The sequence below is a fragment of the Cydia fagiglandana genome, chromosome 18 (assembly GCF_963556715.1).
Source record: "Cydia fagiglandana chromosome 18, ilCydFagi1.1, whole genome shotgun sequence".
Classification (NCBI taxonomy): domain Eukaryota; kingdom Metazoa; phylum Arthropoda; class Insecta; order Lepidoptera; family Tortricidae; genus Cydia; species Cydia fagiglandana.
In genome coordinates, this window is record NC_085949.1 from 7,329,049 (window position 1) to 7,352,032 (window position 22,984).

At 36.5% G+C, this 22,984-nt stretch overlaps 1 long non-coding RNA gene across 1 annotated transcript in view; it reads right to left on the minus strand.

Moving 5' to 3' along the window:
* LOC134673335 (uncharacterized) overlaps window positions 1-18,115 on the minus strand; it is a 288,987-nt gene extending 270,872 nt beyond the window's left edge. The window contains exon 1 of the long non-coding RNA XR_010099463.1: window positions 18,051-18,115. This is a non-coding gene — a long non-coding RNA (uncharacterized LOC134673335). The remainder of the gene's footprint in view (window positions 1-18,050) is intronic.
* Between the last annotated feature and the right edge of the window lie 4,869 nt (window positions 18,116-22,984).

The window sequence follows — 22,984 nt, forward strand, 5'->3', positions numbered from 1 at the left end:
GCCATCGCCACTCGTTTCGAATTTCCTATTTTCCGCACTTGTATCGTAAATAACTATGTATTTCCATCGTATTTTCACGGAGACGTACGAACGCGTCTTGCTATTTCATTTAGTCTCGGTACAAAAAGTACTGAGGTTGACTGAAGTAGCATGCATGACAAATACGAACGTTTCCGAGAAAATACGATGAAAAACAATTATGAACTACACCTGTACCAATGATTACCAAATGGATTGCAATTTATATTGCATAATATGTAGTGCTACGAACGATTTATACTTACCCTTAGAATAGTGAGAATAGTGGTCATATTATTAAAAATACACGAGGTATACTGTGTGATCATCCATCACCATGCCTGCCTGCATGCCTGCATGCCTGTATGGCTGCCTGGGAAGCCTTAGCTGAAGACCGTGATGGATGGCGCAAGCGTGTTGTGGAGGGGAGAAGGCTATGCGACCAAGCCTGGTTTAATGCTTTAGATAGCAGAAGGTGTCAAAGGAGGGAAACCGGGACTGGAACCTCGGATGGCATGAGCTTTCTCTGCCAAAAATGTGGGAGGTCGTGCCGCTCACGCATCGGCCTCCACAGTCACCAAACCCGTTGTCCATACAGCAATGTATAAATATATGATGCAATAGACGGAAAGGCCTATCCCCCTCTCCCACTTATCCTACATGAAGCCAACGTTATCAAAATCGTACAATACACCCATCGATACTGGGGCGTAAATACGTTTACGCCCATAAACCAAGCGTAAATGCGGCGTAAAAATCAAGCCCATCGAACGGCTCACGTTTACGGCCCTTCAAGTGGAGTCGTTTTGTGGAAATTGTATTTTTGTTTAGAACGCGTGAAAGGGCCTTTATATTTTAGTTGTTTGCTTTAAAGGGTGCGGAAGGGCGCGGATGTGGAAATATGATTAAGTTTTCTGATGCTGAAAATTTGTAATAATTTAAACTGTACGAGGTGAGGCTTCGAGAAGCAGTTGATAGTGTGCGTTAGGGGTCTAAACCGTACACGTAAAAGTTATTTTAAATAATGATTTTCCGCTTTATTGAAAGGATAAAAGGAATATAATATATTGTATTTTTACTTAAAAACATATTTTTATATTAGGTACTATAGTTGGAAACAGAGAGCCTACCGCGAACCACGTTCGACGTGTGGCCTCTGTGTCGCACTTGTAAATTCGTACGTAAGTGTGACAGGGAGGTAACACGTCGAACGAGGTTGGCGGTAGTTCCTCAGTACCATTACCAATGGTACCTTTCATGATATATATACCATAAGTATTAAATTATAGTTAAGTTCCTTGGAAAAATGTTATGTGTTTAGTGTGTCGCCAAAGCCAGAGAGCCAGGTGACTGATGTTTTGGATTATTTTTGTCACATTGTTTTAAGTAAAAATCATTTTTCCAGCTTTTGTCATATTCAGTTTCCTCTGCAACTGAAAAACTAACAAAACAAATTCCATTAACATCAAAAAGTCACATCTAGCCCAATTCAAACGAATGGAATTCTAAAATTCAAAATGCAACCGTGTAGACCGGAAATGAATCCGCTCGCGGCGTCTGTCCTGATACAGATCTGATGGAGCCCGCGTCCGACTTCCGGCCAGTTCGCGCCTTTATAGGTTCCAATTTCAAATCGGCCAGTACTGCTATCTGATTCACAGACCTTCTCTCACTCGGCCATAAAAAAATCCAGTATATCTTGGCCCCAGAGTTCGTTACAAATGTGTAATGACTTATACTGGTACTTATTTTGTATATGCCTAGGTAAATATAGTGAATAACGACATTGCCCAGATTCCTCGATTTGAAAGTAGATCGACCGCGCTTTTCATCGACTGACCGTTTAGGTTCGATTTTTGAAATAGTTTTCTTTTTAATAACTAACTAGTGGTTTTACTTTTATTTTATCGGTTTTAAGGGTAGATTTTCCAGTCAGTTGAGGCAATATTTTTAGTTAGTACGAGTAGGTACCGAAGGACGGCTTTTGGATTTCGCCTAACATAGGATTGTCCAATTTTGTTGTTGCTTGCGAGTTTGATGAAATAAAATATTTCATACACAACAACATAGATGAGCATTGCTTTATTTTTCGATAGTTATTTTGGTACGGATCTGGAAATGTTTCTGAAATGTTTAATTTGGTAGTAATAGGACATCAACATAATTAAAACAAGGTTTATTTAAAAGCTGAAAGCTGGTTAATAGTGGCTATTCTTTGACTCGTAATTCTGGATAAATTATTGTTAACTTATAAAAACTAAAATCATAGTTCCTTAGTACCTAAAATACAATAGAATAACATCATAACCCCATACACTAAAAAATTCCACGCAAGAGTACAGTCAACAGCGATAAATTACACAAAACGGCAAACACGGCCCGCCGTACATATGCTTCGGTTGGCAATAGATTCCCCCGATACGTATCTCTGTAACAGCGGGTGTTAAATCTTTGCTGAACATATTTATGTGGCCGACTGTACGTCGGTTTATGTGGTGCACTGTCTTGGTTAGCCCGTATTAGATAAGAATGTTTGTTGTTTGATTTTCGTTTGAGTAAATAGCCGGAACAAGAAAAGTCTGCATTTTTGATAGCACTCGCAGTGCAAGTGTTATTCATACGTCATAATTTCATAGAAGTCTGACATTTGAATTAACACTTGCACTGCGTGTGCTATCAAAAGCGCTGCAGACTTTTCTCGGTCTAACTTCTATAATATTCTGGAAATTGAACCCATGTCGCCATGACCCGGGTGGCCGAGAGGCTTAGGCACCTGCCGTCATAGCAGAGGTCGCTGTTTTGATTCCAGCCCTGGGCACTAGATGCCTTGGTATTTTTTTCTTAGTTTATGAAATTTATTTCGGTTTCAAAGTGTCTGTATTTATTACGCTTTATTATGGAACAACGTCAAATATGTATGAAGTAAAAAAGGTAAGCACACCTTAACATAATATCACATTAACTATACAAAGATAACACTTACTAAAACTCATACTTAAATTACATTTAAATACGATTAAATACCAAAAATAGCACCAATTAACTTAAATTAATAAAAACATAAACTTTATAATTAGCAGAGCTCGGATAGGGTGAGCTATTTGCCTTATATATGACATAAGACATGTCAAATTATAAGGCAAATAGCTCACCCTATCCGAGCTCTGATAATTACGTAAAGTATTCCTAATAAGATACGATACAAATATGACGGATATTTATAGAGCCTATAATTAACACATGTTAATTATAAGATGTAATAATGTTTTGAAAAGATGTGTCCCGCCGAGTTTGTTGCCGGTCCCATATTGGGATACCCTCCTCCAATTGAGGGGGGATTTAAATCTTCTCGGGGCAGAGGTGTACGGTTGGAGCCGGTAAAGGTTTATTTGACGTTCATAAGCGCATTGTAATATGCCTACTTGAATAAACTATTTTTTATCTTTGGGTCATTCCAGGTGATTTCAACAAATCGAGTGTGCCGTGTGATTTTTGATTTGAATAAAAAAAATTGAGGATATACTTCATGGTGGCAGAAGTGCTGAACCACCACCAGTTTTTTTTTTTATCTTTTAATTTCCAAGTTTTGCCCATTCGAAGTTAACAGTGGGGTTAAATTCCTGCTTGTACAAAATCAGACCTAACTTTTTTTCTATAAAAGGTAACGAAATAATTATTACTTTTTTTGATTAGGTAAGAAATGTGGGTATTATACTGTATGACAAAATTTATCTGAATTAACTACAAAAAAAACGGTGACCACCCAAAGTGTATACCTAATTGGTCAATTATTGCAATTTTAAATCGGTTCTTGTGCCAATCCTGGTGCATATCAAATATTACTTTTTTCTGAAATATAAAGTACTTGCCGTGTTCATCTTGTAAAATTAATATAATTGTGTTAGATCAATTACTTCTAATAGAAAAATATAAGTGAAAATTGAGAAATTCGAAAAATGCTCGTATTTGACTCTAAAAAAATCCATGTGGAAGAGAAAATAAAAATTTGATTTTAGTCAGCAAATATAGCTGATATCTTCGTTAATTAGATTTAGAAAAAAAAGTTTTGTTATTTTGCCTATTTTTTGAAATATGATTTTTTAAACTGCTCGTCTCATACATTTTCGTTCTTGTTGTATTTATGCAGATTAAAATACATATGACCTTAAACTTATAAATATGAATAAATTCGATGGCAAAATATAAATAAAATCCAGACGATTGAAATTTACTTTATATATTTATAAAAAAAAAATCATTTGCAAACCTTTGCTACTTCAAAATTTCTGAAGTTGAATAACGTCGCACTTTTAATTCATTTTGAGAAATGGGAACGAAGCTATGATAAGAACGTGTATTTTTTATGGTCCTTATATTTTTAAATCACTCTGATAGATGTACCTCAGCTTCTTCGACATCTGATTTTGAGACGAAAAAGAACTTGATCCCATGAATTTGAACAGTCAACTATTAATAACACAAGCACTTACTACAAAGAGTTTGCACCACTTCATTATCTCCTAGATAAATACGATTTCCTATAGAACTTCGATAAGGATTATTGGGCCGTTTACTTATGTTCGTAATTTAGCCATTTAACATGCAAATAAAGCTTGTTAACAACAAAAAAAACGGTGACCACCCAAAGTGTATACCTAATTGGTCAATTATTGCAATTTTAAATCGGTTCTTGTGCCAATCCTGGTGCATATCAAATATTACTTTTTTCTGAAATATAAAGTACTTGCCGTGTTCATCTTGTAAAATTAATATAATTGTGTTAGATCAATTACTTCTAATAGAAAAATATAAGTGAAAATTGAGAAATTCGAAAAATGCTCGTATTTGACTCTAAAAAAATCCATGTGGAAGAGAAAATAAAAATTTGATTTTAGTCAGCAAATATAGCTGATATCTTCGTTAATTAGATTTAGAAAAAAAAGTTTTGTTATTTTGCCTATTTTTTGAAATATGATTTTTTAAACTGCTCGTCTCATACATTTTCGTTCTTGTTGTATTTATGCAGATTAAAATACATATGACCTTAAACTTATAAATATGAATAAATTCGATGGCAAAATATAAATAAAATCCAGACGATTGAAATTTACTTTATATATTTATAAAAAAAAAATCATTTGCAAACCTTTGCTACTTCAAAATTTCTGAAGTTGAATAACGTCGCACTTTTAATTCATTTTGAGAAATGGGAACGAAGCTATGATAAGAACGTGTATTTTTTATGGTCCTTATATTTTTAAATCACTCTGATAGATGTACCTCAGCTTCTTCGACATCTGATTTTGAGACGAAAAAGAACTTGATCCCATGAATTTGAACAGTATATATGTAAAAAGTAGCATGTTAAAAAAATCATATTTCAAAAAATAGGCAAAATAACAAAACTTCTTTTTCTAAATCTAATTAACGAAATTATCAGGTATATTTTCTGACTACAATCAAATTTTTATTTTCTCTTCCACATGGATTTTTTTAGAGTCAAACACGAGCATTTTTCGAATTTCTCAATTTTCACTTACATTTTTCTATTAGAAGTAATTGATCTAACACAATTATATTTATTTTACAAGATGAACACGGCAAGTACATTATATTTCAGAAAAAAGTAATATTTGATATGCACCAGGGTTGGCACAAGAACCATTTTAAAATTGCAATAATTGACCAATTAGGTGTACACTTCGGGTGGTCACCATTTTTTTTGTAGTTAATTCAGATAAATTTTGTCATACAGTATAATATCCACATTTCTTACCTAATCAAAAAAAGTAATAATTATTTCGTTACCTTTTATAGAAAAAAAGTTAGGTCTGATTTTGTACAAGCAAGAATTTGACCCCACTGCTAACTTCGAATGGGCAAAACTAGGAAATTAAAAGATAAAAAAAATAAACTGGTGGTGGTTCAGCACTTCTGCTACCATGAAATATATCCTCAATTTTTTTTATGCAAATCATAAATCATGCGGCACACTTTTTAATTCAAATTTGTTGAAATCACATGGAATGACCCCTTTATCTTTTTATCTTATCACACAAACTGAAAACAATTAGTACATTTCCTACAGTAAATAAAATTACAGCACTCCCACTACATACATAGACAACTACCTACATATAGTGGAGAAAAAGCCTACAGTAGCCCCGTTAAGTGCATCAAAGCTTATAAGAAATTAGATTAGAGACCGTCTGTTAAGCTTTCACATGGGGGGACGTGCACTTTAGGTTGCGGGGTACAATAATGGAGGAACGGAATTTATACAGGTTTTGCGGACCAAAGGTGGCCGGCAAAATGGTGGAGTAGGCCCGGGCCTAGGGCAGAAAGACTCTATCATCATCTCTCGTACTATGTTACTTTGGCAACAAATCGTTATGTGTACAAACTTCAGACATGACGATTTTAATGAACCAAATTTAAGTCGCTATGTAGCAAAATTTGGTTTATATAATAATATTGTAAAAAATTACATATAAATCTGTTTATTTACTTCATGAGTATCATGTAAAAATCATTGATCTATCAGAAATAAAATACAGGCGCAACAAATATATTACAAACAGGAAAATGAACAGTTATTTTTGTCTCCTGAAAAGTAGCTTAAAAATACATGGCGATATTTTTATTCGCACCGACGATTAGGGGCGGCAGTCTATATATGATGTGTGCTGAGAAAGGGTAGGTAAGGGTAGTTACTACAGAACATGGGACCTAGACAGACTAAGACTGCAAATCCGCCATTGGGAGGATTGTAAAATTATCGGCATTCCAACTTAATTAACTGTTGGTAGGCATGAAGGAAGTGAAGGTACGAGAGTAAAAGTTACGCAGTAATTTTCAACCATTCATTACAAATGAAATAAAATTAGATCATGGTACAGTCACCCGCAATATGTTACTCTTCGAAGACCGAAAAAACAAGTGACACGCTCTTAATAGCTTTACAAATAAGATGGTTTCAGATATTTTTGCGGCCTTCGTTGTGTAAAATATTATTGCAGGTGACGGTACAAGGGTAAATTTAGCATTTAAGGGATTTTCCTTTAACAATTAAAGGATAATTAGATATGGTAGATTCTAAGAAAAATATAAAAAATGCCGTAGTTATGTCCAAAGATTGATTTTTCCTAATTAAAATGACAATATGTGAAAAGATACATCCAAATAGAGATATTTTTAATAATCATTTTAACTAATCGGCCTTCTCAAACAGTGCTGTGACATAATCATTTTCGATCGAGGCTTGAAAAAACCACTAGGTACACGGTACACTAAACTTAATTAGCTCTTAGCTCTTAAGCTCCTCCACAGGACAGGTGTTGGCCTAATGTGGAGGTCAGTAAAAACTGTACCTATGTGAATATTCATCAGAAAATAAACATTTATTCTTATTCTTATGTTACACTGAAGTGTAAAATAAATCTAAAAATAATTAAAAGCAATACTTCAATTTCCGTACCCCATTCCACGCTTCCCGCCGTCATTGTGACTTCGGGAGGAAATTTAATACAACTACTGTCCATTCTACCGGCCTTTCCTATTATTGACAATAATTCTGTAGGGAGCCTTGCTTATTTCATTGCAGTGCCTTGGAATTATTTAATTCGTTACCTTAGTAAATTAAATTATTTCACAGTTAGAGGTCTGGGAATGCGGAAAGAGATTCCAACTATAGTCAAAAACCACAAAACTATAGTCCAAATTCTCCTAAATATGGTTTTAGGAGAATTTGGACTATAGTTTTGTGGTGGTTTTACGGTACGCAAGTACGTACTTAATGCAAGCTAATTTGGCACACGTAAAATATAATTAATAAAGTAATCCTCGACGGAACAAAATAATGAGCACATTGTTCAATTCGAAGTATTTATAACTTGAGCAAATTGCGATTTTGACACGTAAACAGGTTACTGGGGCGTATTGAGGGTCTTATTATTTGTTTAATACCTACTTACGAATCGTTTTGAAATACGAAATGCTTGTTCATTTTATTACGATTAAAATATAAATTAAATTCTAACATTCATTTTTTTTTATGATCATCATTTTTAAACACACAATTATATCACTTATTAAAATCATACCGTATTTATGTTATCGATATAAAAACCTTTGTCTCGTTGGTAACTAAAACGGAACATAAAAACGTTACTTTCTTACTTCAGAGAATAGTACTTATACCGAAATAAAGTCATTGGATTTTTCACGTAACGTCGTCGTCGTACGTAATAAATGGAATGTACAGCCGGCCTAGCCAAGGTTACAATCGCTATCGCTTCGACAACGAAAAGCATTATGTCTCTCTATCACTCTTCCATATTGGTGCGACAGTGACAGTAATGCGTTTCGATCGCTACGGAGCGTAAGCGATCGGCATCTTGGCTACGCGGCCAGATGTAGTGAACAATACTTTTCCATCGTATTTTCTCATAAACGTTCATATTTGTCATGCTACTTCATTCAACCTCAGTACTTTTTTATACTAAGACTGACTGAAATACATAGCATAACACGTTCGTGCGTTTCCGTGAAAATACGATGGTAAATGGTAAAGGACTATTTACTACATCTGTATCCACACAGCTTCAATGTATGAGCAAATGAAATACCCAGACAATGCGGCGTAAAAACGAAACTGGACAGTTTGTATGGGATGATGTATGGGACCCGGTTAATGTTTTAATGGGTGTGCGGTAATTTACCATCGGCTCGTAATGAGGAATGATTGCGTCTGAAAGCCGGTGATAATATTTTTCAGGTAACTATTAAATTAATTTATGAGTCAATGATACAGACATTTTTTAATATTTTAATAAATTATCATCAAGCGACTGCATTTAAGTAATTGATTAATAAATTGTGGTTGTACAGTAAGCAATTGAAGTTACAAAGCGGGTGAGGCGTTTTTAATTATCTGCACAACTGCTCTCATTTTCCTAATTAACGTTATGTTATGCTCAGCTCATTTTGAACAACTTACCTACTTTTGCAACTACTTAAAAAGGCGAAACACTCGTTCTTAAGGCCTAAGAGCAAGAAAGAAATATTAAATGCGACCAGTAAAATATGTATGTATTGTATAAGGTTGTCTAGACTTTAAATAAAATAAATCTCTCAATTAAAATGCCACTGAAACAGACCATTTATATCTTAACTACTCAATCAAGCCTCTCACAAACTTACACAACAAACCATTCTATAGTGTCGTCAACACTCGCGTTTATCGATAGCGATCATTTTTTCGATAGCAGTCGAACACTGGAAACAATATGGCCGGTGATTTACGCTCCGCTCGGTCCGTATCCGCGATACCGCTTTTGTTTCGCCGCGTCTTATCGCGGATAGATGGGATACTAGCTATTTTGTTGAAATAAAAACGAGAAAAGTTATTGAATAGATACAAACTTTCTTTACTATAATGTGCTTAGATTTAAATCAAGAACCTTCAAGAGAAGAAAGAATGCTCGATAGGAATGTCGTAAAAAACATCGGAGTCCCGTTACTAAGTTAATTTGACTACCTACCCTGTCTATGATGATTTGTCACATTCCACTGTTGACAAAAAAAATATTTCGATTTTTTTTTATCATATTTAAATCGATAACGTGACCCTGCCGCGCTAAACCCCGAAAATGTCATCGATATTTTGCACAGTTGCCATGGCCCAACAAAGTTCCTACATAAACATTAGTAAGTACTACTTAACAGATCATAGGTTAAACTAGATGCAGCAAATGCTCTGTTCACGTGCTTAGTGATACGGTAAGAAGCCTGTAAAGTGCCTAACTGGCAGGTTAGTGCCTATTGCAGTGCTATTAGATTATAAAAAAAATGTCATTTTAACATCCTACGTCATAGCCATTATTTAACACATTTTAGTTCTAGAGCTGAAACCTATTAGGCACCTATAAAAATACTTGTACACGTTTGTGTTTAAAATACGATAGGTTTTTAAAAAGCTGTTTCGTTTTTTGAGCAACCGCATGAAAAGATCTCTAATAAACCAATGTGACAATGATTTTAAAAATATTTCTGAAATAAAAGCCAGTGTTCGGTATTCTTTGCAAATGAAATATGGTATGCCGATATTGCCGATGCATCCATTGTTTCATGTGTTAGGAGATTTAATTGGTTTGTTTTTGATATAATCTATGTTACGTGTTCCCCGGAATACTTTTGTCGTAAAATGAAATATAAAAAATAACATGTAGTTTTAAATGTCAAACAATTTATAATGAAATAAAAATGAATAATCAAAATGATTTTCATCAACATATACCTAATCCCGTTTAGGTTAGATCTATTTATTAGAATTTTCTAAACTGCTATAGGTAACTGTTATTTATTTATTTTTTATCATGTTATCACAACACTTTATAAAACAAAGTCCCCCATCGTCTGTGTTTATGTATGTTCGCGATAACCCAAAAATTACTGAACGGATTTTCATGCAGTTTTCACCTATCCATAGAGTGATTTTTTAGGAAGGTTTAAATGTATAATTGGTTAAGGTTTTGTATAACCCGTGCAAAGCCGGTAGTAAAATTCGCTAGTAAAATTTAAAATCTAATATACTTATTAACTGATACCGTCAATACAAAATACAGTTTTACATTTATAATAGGTACAAAAAATCTACAACTAAGACAAAACTGCCAATAATTCCTCAATCACTTTAAAAGCCTTCAAGCAATTGATGGAATAAGTTTTTGGCAAAAATTTCATTTTTGGTCCAAGCTTTTATCGCTTACTGTACTTTTCTTACGGCAGCCAACTAATACTCATCAAGACAATTCTAAAAACCCCTAACACAATTAGGTTGCGTTGTTTCATCACAGAGTTCCTATGGCCACCTCCTGTCTCCATCATCAGATCAGTTCGACAGTACCATATTATTGTTTTGTCATCAGAAATACATACAGGTGCCAATTTTCATGACGCTACGATCCTTGGAAGATGGTTAAATTAGTTACCTTAGATTCCATTACATAGTTAGTTAAGTACATACAGGTCGACCTAATAAAAGCTTGTTAAAAATACATACTTACGAGTACACTTGAATAACATTACTCTCATTAATTTAGTTATCTGTAAAGTAAAAATAAATAGGGCCCGGTTTATTTCGCAAATAAGGCCCTTAATTATGAACCTGGATATTAATAAAATTAAGTTCAAAAACTAAAACCCGACTACTGCAAATCGCGCTCTAAAAAGTATGAAACAAGATAGAATTCTTATCTAAAATTATCAAGCAGGAAATATTATAAATGTTACCATTTTTTTTTATATAAAAATGGTAAAAGCCGGGCGCGGTCGTATGCCACATTACTTTTAAGTTTATAATCGTGGCATACGACCACGGCGATCCTCTGAATCTCTGCAAATATATAAAAAAATCAGTAAATTATATTACGTTGTATTTTATATAAAAAAAAATGGTAACATTTATAATATTTCCTGCTTGATAATTTTAGATAAGAATTCTATCTTGTTTCATACTTTTTAGAGCGCGATTTGCAGTAGTCGGGTTTTAGTTTTTGAACTTAATTTTATTTAATTAATTTTGTGGTCATGATTTCGTTACTAACTTTTTGAAGTCACTTTATATTACTTTTGCGAGGGCGTCCTCAGTACAGAAATGCACGGGTGAGGCGTTTTTAATTATCTGCACAACTGCTCTCATTTTCCTAATTAACGTTATGTTATGCTCAGCTCATTTTGAACAACTTACCTACTTTTGCAACTACTTAAAAAGGCGAAACACTCGTTCTTAAGGCCTAAGAGCAAGAAAGAAATATTAAATGCGACCAGTAAAATATGTATGTATTGTATAAGGTTGTCTAGACTTTAAATAAAATAAATCTCTCAATTAAAATGCCACTGAAACAGACCATTTATATCTTAACTACTCAATCAAGCCTCTCACAAACTTACACAACAAACCATTCTATAGTGTCGTCAACACTCGCGTTTATCGATAGCGATCATTTTTTCGATAGCAGTCGAACACTGGAAACAATATGGCCGGTGATTTACGCTCCGCTCGGTCCGTATCCGCGATACCGCTTTTGTTTCGCCGCGTCTTATCGCGGATAGATGGGATACTAGCTATTTTGTTGAAATAAAAACGAGAAAAGTTATTGAATGGATACAAACTTTCTTTACTATAATGTGCTTAGATTTAAATCAAGAACCTTCAAGAGAAGAAAGAATGCTCGATAGGAATGTCGTAAAAAACATCGGAGTCCCGTTACTAAGTTAATTTGACTACCTACCCTGTCTATGATGATTTGTCACATTCCACTGTTGACAAAAAAAATATTTCGATTTTTTTTTATCATATTTAAATCGATAACGTGACCCTGCCGCGCTAAACCCCGAAAATGTCATCGATATTTTGCACAGTTGCCATGGCCCAACAAAGTTCCTACATAAACATTAGTAAGTACTACTTAACAGATCATAGGTTAAACTAGATGCAGCAAATGCTCTGTTCACGTGCTTAGTGATACGGTAAGAAGCCTGTAAAGTGCCTAACTGGCAGGTTAGTGCCTATTGCAGTGCTATTAGATTATAAAAAAAATGTCATTTTAACATCCTACGTCATAGCCATTATTTAACACATTTTAGTTCTAGAGCTGAAACCTATTAGGCACCTATAAAAATACTTGTACACGTTTGTGTTTAAAATACGATAGGTTTTTAAAAAGCTGTTTCGTTTTTTGAGCAACCGCATGAAAAGATCTCTAATAAACCAATGTGACAATGATTTTAAAAATATTTCTGAAATAAAAGCCAGTGTTCGGTATTCTTTGCAAATGAAATATGGTATGCCGATATTGCCGATGCATCCATTGTTTCATGTGTTAGGAGATTTAATTGGTTTGTTTTTGATATAATCCATGTTACGTGTTCCCCGGAATACTTTTGTCGTAAAATGAAATATAAAAAATAACATGTAGTTTTAAATGTCAAACAATTTATAATGAAATAAAAATGAATAATCAAAATGATTTTCATCAACATATACCTAATCCCGTTTAGGTTAGATCTATTTATTAGAATTTTCTAAACTGCTATAGGTAACTGTTATTTATTTATTTTTTATCATGTTATCACAACACTTTATAAAACAAAGTCCCCCATCGTCTGTGTTTATGTATGTTCGCGATAACCCAAAAATTACTGAACGGATTTTCATGCAGTTTTCACCTATCCATAGAGTGATTTTTTAGGAAGGTTTAAATGTATAATTGGTTAAGGTTTTGTATAACCCGTGCAAAGCCGGTAGTAAAATTCGCTAGTAAAATTTAAAATCTAATATATTTAACTGATACCGTCAATACAAAATACAGTTTTACATTTATAATAGGTACAAAAAATCTACAACTAAGACAAAACTGCCAATAATTCCTCAATCACTTTAAAAGCCTTCAAGCAATTGATGGAATAAGTTTTTGGCAAAAATTTCATTTTTGGTCCAAGCTTTTATCGCTTACTGTACTTTTCTTACGGCAGCCAACTAATACTCATCAAGACAATTCTAAAAACCCCTAACACAATTAGGTTGCGTTGTTTCATCACAGAGTTCCTATGGCCACCTCCTGTCTCCATCATCAGATCAGTTCGACAGTACCATATTATTGTTTTGTCATCAGAAATACATACAGGTGCCAATTTTCATGACGCTACGATCCTTGGAAGATGGTTAAATTAGTTACCTTAGATTCCATTACATAGTTAGTTAAGTACATACAGGTCGACCTAATAAAAGCTTGTTAAAAATACATACTTACGAGTACACTTGAATAACATTACTCTCATTAATTTAGTTATCTGTAAAGTAAAAATAAATAGGGCCCGGTTTATTTCGCAAATAAGGCCCTTAATTATGAACCTGGATATTAATAAAATTAAGTTCAAAAACTAAAACCCGACTACTGCAAATCGCGCTCTAAAAAGTATGAAACAAGATAGAATTCTTATCTAAAATTATCAAGCAGGAAATATTATAAATGTTACCATTTTTTTTTATATAAAAATGGTAAAAGCCGGGCGCGGTCGTATGCCACATTACTTTTAAGTTTATAATCGTGGCATACGACCACGGCGATCCTCTGAATCTCTGCAAATATATAAAAAAATCAGTAAATTATATTACGTTGTATTTTATATAAAAAAAAATGGTAACATTTATAATATTTCCTGCTTGATAATTTTAGATAAGAATTCTATCTTGTTTCATACTTTTTAGAGCGCGATTTGCAGTAGTCGGGTTTTAGTTTTTGAACTTAATTTTATTTAATTAATTTTGTGGTCATGATTTCGTTACTAACTTTTTGAAGTCACTTTATATTACTTTTGCGAGGGCGTCCTCAGTACAGAAATGCACGCAGAGCGCCGCCTATCTCGGGCTACGCCCGACTCCTTTAGTGCCTATGAGGGCGCCGATGGCGGCCGTCTTTGGAACGCGTACGTCGGGCTACGCCCGACTCTTTTAGTATGAGGGCGCCCGGCTTTGGAACGCGTACGTCCGAGTTACGCTCGACACTTTTAGTATGAGGGCGCCGGCTTTGGAACGCGTATGTCGGGCTACGCCCGACTCTTTTAGTATGACGGCGCCGAAGGCGCCCGGCTTTGGAACGCGTACGTCGGGCTACGCCCGACACTTTTAGTATGAGGGCGCCGAAGGCCCCCGGCTTTGCAACGCGTGCGTCGGGCTCCGCCCGACTCATTTAGTATGAGGGCGCCGCAGGCGCCCGGCTTTGGAACGCGTACGTCGGGCTCCGCCCGACTCTTTTAGTATGAGGGCGCCGAAGGCGCCCGGCTTTGAAACGCGTACGTCGGGCTCCGCCCGACTCTTTTAGTATGAGGGCGCCGAAGGTGCCCGGCTTTGGAACGCGTACGTCGGGCTACGCCCGACACTTTTAGTATGAGGGCGCCGAAGGCGCCCGGCTTTGCAACGCGTACGTCGGGCTCCGCCCGACTCTTTTAGTATGAGGGCGCCGAAGGCGCCCGGCTTTGGAACGCGTATGTCGAGCTACGCCAGACTCTTTTAGTATTGGAACGCGTACGTCGGGCTACGCCCGACACGTTTAGTATGAGGGCGCCGAAAGCGCCCGGCTTTTGAACGCGTACGTCGGGCTCCGCCCGACTCTTTTAGTATGAGGGCGCCGAAGGCGCCCGGCTTTGGAACGCGTATGTCGAGCTACGCCCGACTCTTTTAGTATTGGAACGCGTACGTCGGGCTACGCCCGACAATTTTAGTATGAGGGCGCCGAAGGCGCCCGGCTTCGGAACGCGTACGTATCTTGTAAAAAAATTGACTGTTTCATACATTTTTGCTGATCAGGACTTCTATACCTATTCACGTTATAAAATGTTGCAGGACATTAAAAAAAACACCATGTATAGCGGCCAAACAAATTTCTTTTGCAAAAACCTTCTTGTATCGCCGTAGTCGCGTAACACGCGGATAGAATCCAGAGCGCTTGTAGATTCATAGTTCGAATCACCTAACCGAAATTTTAATGTTTTATCTGGCGCATGCAAGCAAAGCTGGGTGCAAACGCTAACAATATTTACATATTTGAAATGTGCTAATTGAGCTCTTTCCAATGATGTATAACACATCATCATTACTTAATTTTAGTTTTTTGGTTCGTGACTTTATGACCTCTATAGGGCGCAGTGTTCATTTTTTTGTGACGCCATATAGCCTATAACCAGCGGACGAGTAAGACGATTCGAATGACACATCGTTTATTAAATTATAATAAGTACTTTAGAAGTTATGAGGGAACAGATGAACATACATACATACATACATACATACCCACATACATACCGGTCAAAATCATAACCCTCCTTTTGCGTTGCCGTAGTCGGGTAAAAATTCAGACTTGGGATAATAACATAAAAGTCACGAGGATAAAGAAATGTAATGAATGAATAAGCAGTTACATTTTTATGCGAATGACTGCTGAAAAAGAGTCTGTTGTACATTTGGGTTTACGTAAATTATTTTTTGCTTATTTAGATGATACAATTTTACTTACAGACGATTAGGATTTTTATGAATGCGGAATGATGAAAGAATGGTGCTTTATAGCCACTCATACCGGCACGGATATGATGGTCGTTTTTGTCTACGTGACAGCGTAATAAAACGGTATCCGTCACTGTCTATCCCGTGGTGTTAAAAAGTGACAGTTATTTTATCACGTGGATAAAACCATCCATAATACGCCTGCAGAAAGTGAAAACGACAGCCCAATAGGCTGGAATGGAGAATGCTGCAACAACAGAGGGCCAGGCCTTCTATAGGTATAATGATAACGTATGCAGAAAATTCAGATGCATTTAAAAACCATTTTAAAATTCCTTAAGCACGTGTTTTTATCGATATACGATTATACGCAGTGCAAAGACGTAATGCTTACTTTTCTGGACCACGATTCACTTTACTAAGATTGGATTAGCATCGGGAAACGAAACTTTTGATACACACAACACAAAACAACACGTTTTAAAACACACCAACAACAACAACAACACAATAACAACAACAACACAACAACAACGTTTACAACGTTTGATAAAAAAAGTCGATAGTTTTATTCAGTCATGAATGTCATGATAACGCAGTGCGGGCTGATTGTCTATTGAATGCACTGGGCCTCTGATGGTAAACTTTCATATTGACACCGTTCGAAAGAAAAATGTGGAATTTGTCGAGCAACATGTACATTTGTACAACCATCGAAGAATGCTGTTAACAAATGAACAAGAGTTTAACACGCAAGTTTTCCAAGTGTATGTTTCAGAGTATACACCGTGTTGCTTCAATTTTAGTGTAGCTGATTAACAGTGTCAACTGCAGCGTCGAAGTTTAATAAGGATACGAACTTATCGGTTGGGGAACAAGTGGCTGCGGTATGAAAAGTTATCTCTATAGAGGAAGTAGGTTTGGTGCAATATAAGGTATAAATATAATACGCGCAAACGGAAAAAATAATAATACGTAAATAATAATAATGAACCCCCATTTAAAGAAATCCCTCCCTTAAAGTTTGCTGCAGTTTACTTTCCCCTATTTACCCAAATATTCGTGTTGCACTTCTTTTCTTAGACCTTAGGAAAAAAGCGGGCCCATTCTGATGTTACAAACAGGTAATGAATTAGATCTCGATTAGTTATGGACCTGATCTGTCAGTGTCAAAAGTGACATTTCTTCAATCAAAAATGTCACTTGGGGCTATGCAGGACGTATAAAAGCAGATGAATTGTTGCCTATATTGTCATAGCGAGTTTTTTATATGTTGCCTTTTAGTTTCATGTGAAATCATTTGAAGACTGCGACGTTTAATTTTTTTGTCTCAGTAACAGTATTCTGATGAAGTTCAGGCTACTATAATCTCTAGAAATAGCTAAAGCACTTGTTTTTACAAACGCGAATACCATCTAACCTTACAAACCGAACGGGAAACTAGCCTTCATACTAGGCCCAGAAGGCCGCTTGCAGGATTTATTATAAGTCCGCGGCGTTATCAACAACTTATCAATTGGGGAATACAAGCGGGTGTGGGGCGAGAGCGATGTCGGAGTTATCGCGATTGGAGGCCTTGCACATTGTGGCACACACAATGCGCAAGGGCGTACTTTACTGGATACATGCAAGTTTCAAATGTTGTCGGTTGGAAGGAAGGTTAGAAAGGTGGTACTAGTGCTCGGCATGCTAATGCCCAATAGATGACACCCTGCTGTCACCTCTATTGACAATGAATTAAGTTTCAAGGTGACATATGTACTGGCACCGCGTCGAGCACAAGTACCACCACCTTATAGTCTTAACGACATCTTTACAAAAGCTACAAAATAAAACCGGACAAGTGCGAGTCGGACTCGCCCACCGAGGGTTTCGTAATTTTTAGTATTTGTTGTTATAGCGGCAACAGAAATACATCATCTGTGAAAATGTCAACTGTCTATAGCTATCATGGTTCGTGAGATACAGCCTGGTGACAGACGGACAGCGGAGTCTTAGTAATAGGGTCTCGTTTTGCCCTTTGGGTACGGAACCCTAAAAACGGTCTCCACGTTCTACGGCCGCCCTTCGTCTTGTCCTTTAGCTTGCATCAAAAATTTATCGCTGGACCTAATTGATCTGTTTTTCTTTAAGTACACCGTTTAGGTTAAGGTACAGTGGAGTTCATAAATATGTATACATTTTTTCACCTTATTGCAATGGATTAAGGTGAAAAAATGTATACATATTTATGAACTCGACGGTACTTAATTGTAACCATGACGTAAATCAGTGGTAACCAAGATCTACGCCCGCCCTGCGTCTTGTAGCTTGCTCCAAACATTTATGGCCTGTGCACACCGGCTTGCGTGTGCGTGACGTGCTCGTGCGCGTGCGTGAATGTTGGAGCCGCACACGCACACGTCACGTAAGCGGTGTGCCGTCTCTCATAAGGATCTGTATACTACAACGCCGCACGCGCACGTGCATATCACGCACACGCATGCCGGTGTGCACAGGCCTTTACCGTTGGATCTAATTGACCTGCTTTGCTTTGCGCCCTCTAGGTAAAGGTACCCAGTTGTAACCATGAGGTAAGCCAGTGGTTGCCAAGTTCGCCCCGCGTCCTGTAGCTTGCACCAAACATTTATCGCGATACTAAGAGACAATAGCGCCATTATCCGAGCTGCGCGGGTTAACAATGAGCCGAACGCTGATTAAGCGGTTCCCTACCGATCGTAAATTATTTTGTTCCTACACAACGCTATAGAATGAGATCTGCTTTTGTAACGCACCCGCGGACTTGGTAATGAAGACGTTGAAATATTTTATTAATATTGAGATTATCTTTTGTAAGCGCACGTAAGTTTTCGCCACAGTCTACACAGGCACGGCATTATGAAGAGTTTACAAAGAGCACGAAGATATTTACACATATGTAGAGTTTGTGTAGCTAGATGGGATCCAATACATTCCACGACTCTTCTCTTTTCGCGCAGACTGTAGGTGCAATCTTATTTTTCAAAATGTAAATTAGGACAGGAACAATAGTTATAGTATGTTCGGAGTAAATATAATTATATGATTATTGAAACTAAAAATAAACTTCACTATAAACTGAAACTAAATAAATCTAAAATAAAACTACTTAAAAATTTACGATGACAGACAAATCAATACTTTGAGATATGTTAGGTGAAGAAACACGGAAAAATTATATTTAGTAAATAAACTATCTAAAGATCATGGCTTCGGCCACATTTGCTGAAGACACTGATGTAAACTAAGCCTTTGTCAGTTGTTAGTTTAAATAGAGAGGTACTGTTAGTGTTTTTAGTTTATTACGAGTATGTACAGTGAACTGACCAATCTGAACTGACCATTGCCTTATTGCTAGTTTCCTAGACGCGTTTAAATATATTTTTGTAAGTTGGCTTGTACTCGTAAATATATTTGTGAACGTGACTGTACCTATGAACCAAGGGCCATGCAGGTCATCTAACATACATACCAAAAACGGCCCAGAAAGCAAGCCAGCGTCTGATCTATAGCTATACAATTACATTGTAGCCTGACCACCTTTCGTTTGATAGCCTTAGTATACTTACCAAAGAGAATTTAGACTAGAGGAATATTAACATAGTAAATTATGTAGTAGGTACATTTACTGCCATCTTTCGACACGACACGACTGATTAACACTTTTAGAACGCCATTTGACTTTGATCCTTATTTTTTCACTGATATGAGTTAAATTTGTTAAATGTCAAAAAGTATCGCCATCTCGACGATAGGCCAAAGGTATATTTGTGTCGAAAGATGGCAGTAAATGTACTGACTACATAATTTACTTTGACAATATTCGTCTATTTAAAATTCTCTTTGCTTCTACACTTTGCCATAAAACTACGACTAACTAGCATCTCAAGGACAGCTTTATGACACAACAACGGTGGTCGTATATCGCTAAAATCAGTATGTATCTTTAATTATATAAATAGAAGTACATACTTAATACATCCGATAACTCAACCGTTTGTCACCGCGGTAATAATTCAAAAGAAACTATTACATGGCAGCACGGAATATGTACACGCTGTCGAACAAGGCCCAAGCGCCGCAATTTTGTCAGTTCATCTATTAAGGACCTTGTTGCTTTGAATTAAGAGATAAATTAGCTAGGTAAAGATTTGTGCATAATGTTGCGATATCCGAGGACGCGTACGGTTGATGTAGCCTTCTTCCTGGACTGTTCGTACAACTGTGTTCTTGTAAGGACGAGTTTAGACTGAACTTTTTTTAAAAATTTGTTTATCATTATAAATATAAATGTAAAGGTAGATAAGGGCGGATACAGACGGACTGTCGAACTGACTGACAGTTCGCATACAAGTTGCAGCCGGGTTGCAATCCATCTGTACCTGCCCTAATTCCAAAAACATTATAGGTAACCTGTACCTAATAGTTACAATTGTAAGTCCAACGTCCAAAAGTGGAAAACGTCCTTCCATACAAAACGAAGCCCCCATTATTTATTTATTTATTTATTTAGATATTTAATTCAGGCAACAAGGCCCATATTAGTTCGCAACCCCGCAGTGTCAGGGAGCCGGCCGACACCCCGCCGGCCGGCCGGGATTATCTCTCTGGCTTAGATCATTTAGTAACTGGAGACGTCATGGCTGTCATTTTCTGTACGAAACAGTCTGTCGATTTTGTGCGGGGGAGGGGACGTCAAATGTATTGCTATTTCTACATGATTTGTACGTAACGTACAAATAGCTATGTCTTTCCATACAAAAGTTTTCACAATTGTGCAAGTTTTACGGTAGAGTGGAAAACTCTTAAAGGCGACTCCAGTTATTAAATGCTCTAAGTTCTCTGCACATTATCTATAGAAAATATTTTTATGCAGTTTAGGTAACAGATTCGCACCTGTTTGTAAAAAATATATAAGGTCTGTCCCCGATAAAAAGTGGTCAGCATTTAATAAAAAAAATATATAAAATAAAAGACAACTGACATCTGTCACTTTGATTGTTAAATAGCGGGAAGGATAAACTATCGTTTAGGGCTATTTGGAGTTTATAAATTCGTAACATTTATAAAATGTCGTCTAGCCAACTGGACATCCGAAAAAAGATCGTGTACACCTACAACCAAAATGTCGGTATATCGCAAGGAAACTTAGCCAAATTATTAAAAGTTCCGAAGTCAACCGTGCAAAAGGTATTGGCTAATTATCAGTCCAGATTGTCTGTTTCAAGAAAAGGTGGTTCGGGTAGAAAACGCGGTCCTGCTGATAAAACTAAGGCAAAAAAAGTAATCGAGCATTTTAAGAAGAATCCAACTCTCTCTGTCCGTGACGTCGCCAGAAAATGTAAGGTATCGAAATCGTATGTCCAAAAAATCAAGCAGCGTGCAGGTTTACGATCGTACAAGGCAACTACAGTTCCTAATCGCGATGCTACAAAGGATAAATTATGTAAAACCCGGGCTCGAAAGTTGTATACAAAATATTTGACGAAGTTTGGTTGTATTTTGATGGACGACGAAACATACGTGAAAGCAGATTTTAAGCAATCACCAGGTTTGCAGTTCTATGTGGCAAATCAAAGAGGGAATGCCGATAAAAAATTTACAACAAAAAAACTTGATAAATTTGCAAAAAAATTCCTTGTCTGGCAAGCCATCTGTACATGTGGTCAAAAAAGCAAATCGTTTGTTACTACGGGTACGATTAACCAATCCATTTACACGAAAGAGTGTTTGAAAAAACGTTTATTGCCGTTTATAAGAAACCACACCGAGCCTGTCATATTCTGGCCTGATTTAGCGTCCTCACATTATGCCAAATCTGTTTTAGAATGGTACACTGAAAATAATATCTCCTTTGTACCGAAATTAGCAAATCCACCAAACTGCCCAGAACTCCGGCCGGTAGAGCATTATTGGGCAATAATGAAAAGAAAATTGAAAAATAGTGGTAAAATTGCTACAAATGAGCAACAGTTCAAAAGAATGTGGGATACGACATGTAAAAAGGTGACCGAAAGTGATGTACAGAGATTGATGGAAGGAGTCCGAAGCAAAGTCAGGGCATTTTACCAGTGTTAATTTGTTAAACAGGAGGTTTATTAATTTTAAAGAACACTAATAAAACTTTAATTTAAATAGCCCATGAAATTGTTTTTCTTAGTTTTTTTTCTAATTTGTCGTTGTAACACCGACCACTTTTTTTCGTGGACGGGCTTTATAACAATATTGATCTAACCAACCAATATTGTGCAAAGCCCCTTATACACTTGTCGGCCGCCTGGGTGGGTCAGGGCACAATTATATTTATCGCCGGTACCGGCGTCGCATGCGGCATGAATCAGCGCGCGGCCGATACGTCGTCGGACCGACAGGCACGTGAGAATGCCGCTTAAATAGAAATCTATCGTCATCCATACGAAAACTTTGATTTCAAGATTTTCGAGACTCTTCTTTCATCGTGGGAAGAAAATGTAAGCTAGGCTTCCGTCTCCAAATTCATATATCTTTTACCGAAATGTCCTGTAGGGAAAAAAATAGCCCGTAGAGAAAGAGTGGAATGTATGAGGAATATTCCGCGTGGAATGTATGAGGCCCAATACATTTCACGACTCTTCTCTTTCCGCAGAAACTCTATGTTATGAATGCACCGATTTTTTATTTATTAGATAAGCAAACAGTATAGAGTTAAGCATGTTGGTTTTTTTAATTTTACGTAGGTATATACTTTAATATTCCAGCAATATTTTAATTAGTAGACTTATTAAATGCGGATACAATCAAAAATGTCTTAAATCTGATGATAAGATATGATTATTTATCTTGGATTTGATAAAATAAAATAACTCACAGACTGATAGCCCGATATGCGCATTCATGGCGCAA